Source organism: Anoplopoma fimbria, chromosome 1 (assembly GCF_027596085.1).
Source record: "Anoplopoma fimbria isolate UVic2021 breed Golden Eagle Sablefish chromosome 1, Afim_UVic_2022, whole genome shotgun sequence".
Taxonomy (NCBI): domain Eukaryota; kingdom Metazoa; phylum Chordata; class Actinopteri; order Perciformes; family Anoplopomatidae; genus Anoplopoma; species Anoplopoma fimbria.
Window position 1 is genome coordinate 11,070,328 of NC_072449.1, and position 8,587 is coordinate 11,078,914.

Here is an 8,587-nt window from a genome sequence, read left to right on the forward strand (position 1 = left end):
GGATTGAAACAGATTTTTTTGACTTTGCTTGTTCAGTGTGGTTGTAAATTAAGGGTTCCCTTGGTTTTATTGCTAGATGTTTTTTTTTTATTCTGTTTAATTTTTTATGACTTTGCCTAGGTGCAATATGTAAGATCAGGCCAGACTTTTAGTTTAAAACATTCCAAAAATGAACTAACATTATCAACAGAATGTGAAGAGATTAGAGAAAGTAAATCTTCTGTGTACATTAGTAGTATCATTAGTAAATCTTCTGTGTACATTAGTAGTATCATTAGTATGAACAGTAGTAAATCTTCTGTGTACATTAGTAGTATCATTAGTATGAACAGTAGTAAATCTTCTGTGTACATTAGTAGTATCATTAGTATGAACAGTAGTAAATCTTCTGTGTACATTAGTAGTATCATTAGTATGAACAGTAGTAAATCTTCTGTGTACATTAGTAGTATCATTAGTATTAACATTAGTAAATCTTCTGTGTACATTAGTAGTATCATTAGTATTAACATTATTAAATCTTCTGTGTACATTAGTAGTATCATTAGTATTAACATTAGTAAATCTTCTGTGTACATTAGTAGTATCATTAGTATTAACATTAGTAAATCTTCTGTGTACATTAGTAGTATCATTATTAGATTTCTGTGTAGTGTACATTAGTAGTATCATTAGTATTAACAAGTAAATCTTCTGTGTACATTAGTACATTAGTAGTATCATTAGTATTAACATTATTAAATCTTCTGTGTACATTAGTAGTATCATTAGTATGAACAGTAGTAAATCTTCTGTGTACATTAGTAGTATCATTAGTATTAACATTATTAAATCTTCTGTGTACATTAGTAGTATCATTAGTATGAACATTAGTAATCTTCCGTGTACATTAGTAGTATCATTAGTATGAACATTAGTAATCTTCCGTGTACATTAGTACACATTAGTACACAGAACATCCAGCCACAAACGTGCGACTTGTGATCAAAACCACATAAAACTGATGAGATGATTAAAAGATGGAGCGGAAGCAGCAGATCTGAGCTGATATGTTCTAACTGAAGACTTTAAATCACTTTTATTTCCTGACAGTCTTCTTCAACTTGAGCCATTACAGGCTGACAATGAGCACCTCAGAATCCGGGTGGTTAACTCTAATAGAATATTGTACTTCTATAATATCAGAAGCTACAAAGCACAAACAGGCAGAAAGTATTTATTGTCAGTTTGAGGCCCTCATCAAATGTTATTGGCTCAGTTTAGACATGACTTGTAAGCAGGTTAACTAAAGAATGAATTATTCTTCCAGGGCCGGTTCATATGAAGGGTTTTAAAGGTACGTATTCAGTTCTCACAAAAAAGGCCAAAATTGGTTAAAATGAACGTAACTTTGTGCAACAGAGATATTATTTTTTCTCACCTTGAGACCCTTCAGATGTGTCACAGGTCAGATTATGTACTGTAAGTTTCAGTTTATTTTGCAGATCAACCAATGAAGAATAAGGCCAAACTGACATTCTGGACGGCATGTGTGGTGACCTGTTCTTTGTACTTCTTCTATGTTGTGCCACTTTACGGTGCTCCGTTTCTTGACTCACACGTTAAACAGTCCAAATCAAAACTCTGCAGACGCTGATTCCATTGCTGTCATCTGATCGATTTATTTATGCTTTGAAAAACTTAACAAAACATTATTAGTCTAACGTGAGGTCAAAGACTGTACCAATGCCCCGTTCTACACGGAGCAAAACAAAAGAAAACAGAGACTCCGTCCCAGCCCTTCCTCTTATCACAGCTGATCATCATCATATAAGTAACAGTTACAAAATAGGAATTTTTCACTATACGAATTTAACATCCATTCATAAGTCAAACGAATATATTTTGATCACCTAAATATATAAACAAATTGAAATAATATTATTTGTAATCGAAACAAAGAAATTTGGCTCTAACAGCATGCATGGTCAGCAGTTCAAGGAAATGATCTGTTTGACGAATATGAAGCTCTAATTGCAGCGTCTTTCATTTTACAAAATATTTGTATGATGGCAATGAGGAAGAGCTGAGTGAGTGAGTTTATTAACTTTTCACGCCACACACAAGCATGTACGTTTTCTTCTTTCAGTGTTTGTATATGACCAAACTATAATACTTATGGATACATCTTTCCCATGATTACCAGAGCAAACTACAATAACATGTAACTGAAGATTTCTGTCAACAGGAAGCTTTATTTTAAAAATGAAATGCATGAAAATTCAATATTTATAAAAGAAAAGAAAAGCTTGGAAATACAGTGTGCTTCTGCTATGAATATGTCAGGATAACCACTGATAATGTTGCTCAACACATGAATACAGATAAATATCACCACGCACACAAGTATTATTATTAGGTATTTATATGAAGTTTTATTCAAATTCACTTATTTCAACAACCTATAGCTGCAATATAAAGTATTTCATGCCCTGAGAGAAAGGGCACAAATTAAATTTTTTTGATGGGCTGATCAGGAAATAGTTATTTTAAAAAAACGCATGAATCCCTCAGAGGGCTGAACCTGACTCTGGTCCTGATAAAGACTCAGACACACAGGGACTGGCACATTAAGTGGACATGGATCACAGAGTGCTGGTTGTGTTTCTGTGGCTCTGGAGCTCAGGTAGGACTCTGGTTTAATGACGGATGTTTGAAACACTTAATGAGTGAGGCAGAGAGCTGAGAGAAGCTGTGTGCTTTCAGGATGTTTGTATACTTGTTTAGAGTCAGAGACCGTCTGTAACTTTTAAAGCTGTTCCGCCGAGTAAGACAACTGATCTGCTGCCGTCATGACAAAGAATCAATTCAACTCAAAATTCTGGACCTCACTGATTTCTAAACAATGGCTACAGCACTGTTCATAATAGTTATGGCTCACTAAGACATTATTTTGGCTGATATTCTGCGTACTATGACTTTAATTATAACTGTCTGCAAACCACATTAAAACATAAAAATTGTCCTTCAGTTAAATAATTCAATACTTTTTTGATTCTTCTAGCAAGGATCAAGGCCAGGATTTTATAGTCCTTATTCAAAAGGTTAGTTAGTTTGTCAAGTGTCAATGAGTGTAAATTACATCTTTGCATAGTTTGGGGGATTCGAGTAATGCAACCTTTAGTCATCCTCCAGGGCTCATGCTACTATGTTCTCTTATACCAGTTGTAATAAGAATGGCACCATCTGCTGGGGTAGTATAATCATTGTCAAAACTTATAAAATGAAGCATCTGTTCTGAATATCGCCCCTGATATCTGTCAGATGTGTAACACAGATACTGACCTCTGTTAGGGGTAAAGGGAGAACACAAAGATCCCTCACTGAGTCTTAGAGTTGAGAGGTGTTCTGTAATGAATGTATGAATCATATATAGAGAGCTGCACAGGCTCTGAATTCGAACTGAGTGGAAACACGACCAACAGGCACAGACTGGCACTGCTGCTCTGTTATTGGACCTTTTTCACCACCTGACCAAACACTGTCAGCTGTTTCAAAGCCATTAAATTAACTATGAAGTAAACATACTAGCATTTAATTAAGCAAAGAATCAAGTGTGCTAAGTAGGCAAATTCAATTTTTCCATTCAATAAACCTAAAATTAGCAAACAACGAGAAAGGTAGTATTAATATAAATTTGTGATAAGAAAACAAGCAATACATAATACGAAAAAAAGGAAATCAAAGTACATAAATTGTAAATAATAAACAAAAAATATATACAACGCTTTATTCAAACTATTTTATGTATTTAAATTCAAGGTTAGTACATTTAAGATCAAATATTTTGAAACATACTCACACCTCATATCAGTTATTTTGCAGATGTTTACCTTACATATATCAGTGATTTATAATTACTGTGATTATATTATGAAATATATTGATGTAATCAGCAGATTTTTCTTAACCAGTCCACTCATGACATCTAGTGATTTGAGTTCAACAATAAATCATTTAGTCAAACCATTCCTCCATTTTCCCCCTATATAGTTGGAGGACACTACAGGAAAAGACAACACCCTCCTAGTTTCAATATCTGTATTCCAAAAGGAGTTCACAGTAATTGATGACAATTATATGAACCAACGACAAGAGCAAAACCATAATCATCACTAATTGAGCAGAAATATGAGTTCCCTGTATCTTTATGTATGTTTGCTAAATGAAAACTTTTAACTTGCATGTTTATTTTCTTATTCCTCTCCTCAGGCCTCTGTGAAGAAGACACAAACAGTTCAGGTAAACAAGACATGAAAATAAAATAAAAAAATAACTATTGTCTTGTCTCTTTTTTCACATCAAAGGAATTAACTAAATAAATAATAATTTGTGTCTCTGCACAGTAGTGCCTGAGGATATCATGTTGGCGGAAGGAACCAGCCGCTGTGCTGGTAAACTACAGATTAAACTCCAGGGAGAGTGGAAACCAGTGGACGACAAGTTCAATGACTGGAAATATTGGCAGCTGACATGGGCAGCTGAAGTGTGTATACGGCTCAACTGTGGTTCTGTTGTTTCAATACGCATTAGAAAACGTTATCATAGGAAATGTAAGGTTTTCCAGGGAAGGAAGGACTGCAATGGATATGTGTTACCCACGTTGTGGATCACCTGCTCAGGTCAGTGTCATTAACTTAACAGCTACTTCCACAGTCCACTTTCCCGTTCCTTCACTGTGGTGAAGGGAGGATTTGTGCAAAGTATGTCCTTTGTACACACATAGCACATCTAAGAGTTTTCTGATCTCCTATTGTGAGGATGACGATATTTGTCAGCTCCTTCCTAAACTGTTTCAAACAACTGTTTTCTGATCTGATACAACTTGTATTTCAAGTCACTTTTTTCCACCCCACTGCTAGAATGGATACGGTTTGGTGAGATTTTGAAACAAAAATGGTTGGAATTAGGAAAACATCATGGTTTGGGGTAAAATTAGTACTTTGTGTCACGGGTGTGGTGTGGACCCAGAAGCAGTGCGGCAGGACACGGAGTAGAATGCAGCAGCTTTATTGAAAGCAGACAAACAGGCAGGATCAGACAAACAGGCAGGATCAGACAAACAGGCAGGGTCAGACTCACGTCGTGAATTCCTATAAGGAAGCGCCAAGCTGTCAGGGAAACAGGCAGGGGATCAGGAAATGGAAGGGAGAGAGAAAGAGGGTTATGACAAAGATATTCAGAAACAATCACTCTGGGAACATTGCAGTAATGGAGGATGTGTCGTAACCTTTAAGATGTCAGGCCCCCCAAGAAGGTTTTTATTTTTAAGAGACATATGCAGAATTATGTTCTGTATATCTGAATCCATATCATGAATAGCTGCTATCTCAAAAATACATTTATCTAAGACTACACTTTCTTTATTCCACAGTATATATTAAAGAAAGAGAGATCAATCATTTCATATTCAGCTGTAAAGTCAGAAAGCAGTTTAATGAAGAACTTGAGAATGTGTCTCATTTGGTTCAGTGTTATTTGATCTGATACACACTAAAGTAAGTTACTCTCTCTCTCTCTCTCTCTCTCTCTCTCTCTCTCTCTCTCTCTCTCTCTCTCTCTCTCTCTGTCAGACTGACTCTGTCAGACTGGTGAATGGGACTAGTCTGTGTTCAGGCAGACTGGATGTGAAGTCTGACCCGTCAAACCAGTCCTGGTCTTCAGTGTGTGAGGATGACTTTGACCAGCATGATGCAGAGGTGGTCTGTAGGGAGCTTCACTGTGGGGCTCCTTCAGTCCTCCAGGGGGCGCTCTATGGAGACGTGGAGGCTCCAATGTGGACCAGAGAGTTCCAGTGTGGAGGCAACGAGTCTTTTCTCCTGGACTGTAGAAGCTCAGTTAGAAACACCTGCTCTTCTGGCAAAGCTGTTGGACTCACCTGCTCAGGTAGATGAAAACAGACTCGGGCTTCATACTGGTTCACTTCTGTTATGACAACACATTCTCACTCCCAACGATTCAAGTACCGACACTTGGTCAGTGCCACTCTGCATGTGTGATAGATGCACGAGGTATCCTATCTAGCATTAGTTTTGAACCTGTCGGGATGGCATTACAATATATGCTTGTTACATTCATACTGTCCTTTGAAAATATATTCCATTTCCACAGTAGTTAGGTTTAGGCAACAAAAACACTTGGTTAGGTTGAGAAAAATATCCTGGTGGAATTTAACTTGACTGACTGAAGCTTTGTTTATACTCACTCCTCGATGGCATGCAAGCTCCCAGCATGCACAGACGCCTTTAAACTCGATGCTCTTTTTGTTGCATTATTCCCCCGATTGTCAGAGGACGCGCAAACAAAATAAACTGTGAAGAATCAACCAGCTCCCACAAAGTGTCATATTCATGGGGTACTTTATTGTCTTTGTACAAGCCATGCAAATAAACAAATGAAGTATTACATTTATTATGAAGAAACAAAAGTTGAACATTCTGTACACAATTTGATTTGGCTGCAAAATATTTACTCAAATGTAGATTTGTAACACCTCCTGTTTCTAAAGCTTCTAAAAACAAATTGTCCGTCTTTTCATAATTTTCAGACATGTAAATAGTACTTTTATAAGGCAACTGTTTGTGACAGTCAGTTGATCCCACAGGCCAAGTTACAAAAGTTCAGAGGGGCTACCCACGCCGGCTTCACTACAGTAAACTATGCTTCACTACAGTAAACTATGCTTCACGTGACCAAAGAGTGACCCAGGTAGCTAGAAAATCACATGACTCTAACTAACAATACTAACCAGTAACGTGACTGATGAGTCACTAATATGACAAAAGATAAACGAACAATAAGTCACTATTTACTTTAAGTCTACATGGGCCATGGACAACGGTCTCCTGGCTGAACGTCCTGTGTTTGTTTGACCTGTCCTCCATCCCTCCGTACCTCCCTCCCATCCTAAGCAGACTCTCACCCACTTCATACTACGTCACCTGCTCTTACCGTCTGGAAATGGTTGGAGGCTAACAGTAACAAAACTGGTCTATAAGGCCAGTGGCATTGTGGGGGTGGAGCTGGACTCCCTGACTGCAGTGTCAGAGAGGAGGATGTAGTCCAACGTATACGTGTCATCTTGGACAAAGTCTCACAGCGGCTCCATGTCACTGAAAGTGTATTCAGTGTAAGACTCATCGCATCAAATGCACATCAGAGCGCCACAGAAACTCATTCTAGCCTGTGGCCATCAAACTTTTAAACTCCTCCCTCCTGTGTCAGTAACTCTGAGTTCATAGCCTGGCCATTAAATACCAAGAAATAATCCATATAATTCTTATTTATACTATTCTTGTTTTTATTTTTAACACACTTAATGGATCTAACTTCTCTGCCTTTTTATTCTCATATTTACACTATGTGTTGTATGTGTCTAATACACGTGTTTCTTGTATTTTGTATATACTTATATTATTATTATTATTAATATTATTATTATTATTACTGTTATTATTATTATTATTATTATTATTATTATATATTGTTGTATTATAATCATACTTTCCTTTTTACATAGTCCTTCATTCATATTTTCTTAAATATCTTTTTTCTCATATATAGGTTCTGTTTGAGTAGCTTTGAGTTAAAACCAGTGTGTTTGGTTGAGGTCCATTCAATTTGTCTGAAGCTTTCTGTCTTGTTTCCACACAGAACCTGGTGGTGTCAGGCTGGTTGGAGGAACCAGCCTGTGTAATGGCACGCTGGAGGTTAAACAACGGGGAGGGTGGGAACCAGTGGATGAGAGTGAGTGGAACCTGAGGTTAGCAGGCGTAGTGTGTGGAGAGCTGGACTGTGGATCTGCTGTTTCAACCAGGAGAACAACAACCTCAGAAAGACTAAGATTGGGAATCAAATCTGACTGTGATGCATCTTCACTGATGGAATGTGTTACAAGACCTTTTATTTCCTCTACCTTCCTAGAGATAACCTGCTCAGGTAACACAACTTGTATTATTAACTCATCCTTCACACATCTGTCTGTTGTCTAAACTGTTTAAATGATAGATAAGTATTTTCATTAACTGAAAGGCAACTGCTTCAAAATACTGTAAGGACATTCACCTGACAGTGGAGAACATACAGCTCACTGCTGTCACTTCATGAATCTGCTTGGTGCTAGAGTAACCCTTACAACACTAACTGATCTGCTGAAAGAGGGTGCACTTTGATTGTTGATTGAATAGTCATATAAAGTGATCTGTCCCTAACTTAAAATGATAATAGAAAGTATACTGATACAGGTGTTCATCACCAGTCTGTCATCTTTAAAACTGATGAAAGGTGAAACGTGTTGCTGGCAGTGATGATGAACCCGCAGAGAATAATCCCCAGACTACTCTGCAGTTCAGCTCTCTCAAGATCAGTGTGTTTGGGTTAGACTGTTAAAGACATAAAGGCATTAAGGAAGTATATAAAAGGAGCATAAGACAATATAAAAGGACACACAAATAGGGTTTTAAAAATAGTAAAACTAAATAAAACAGTAGATAAAACAAGCTAAAATACAATAAAAACAAATCAAACAGTATAACTTAAATTAAATATA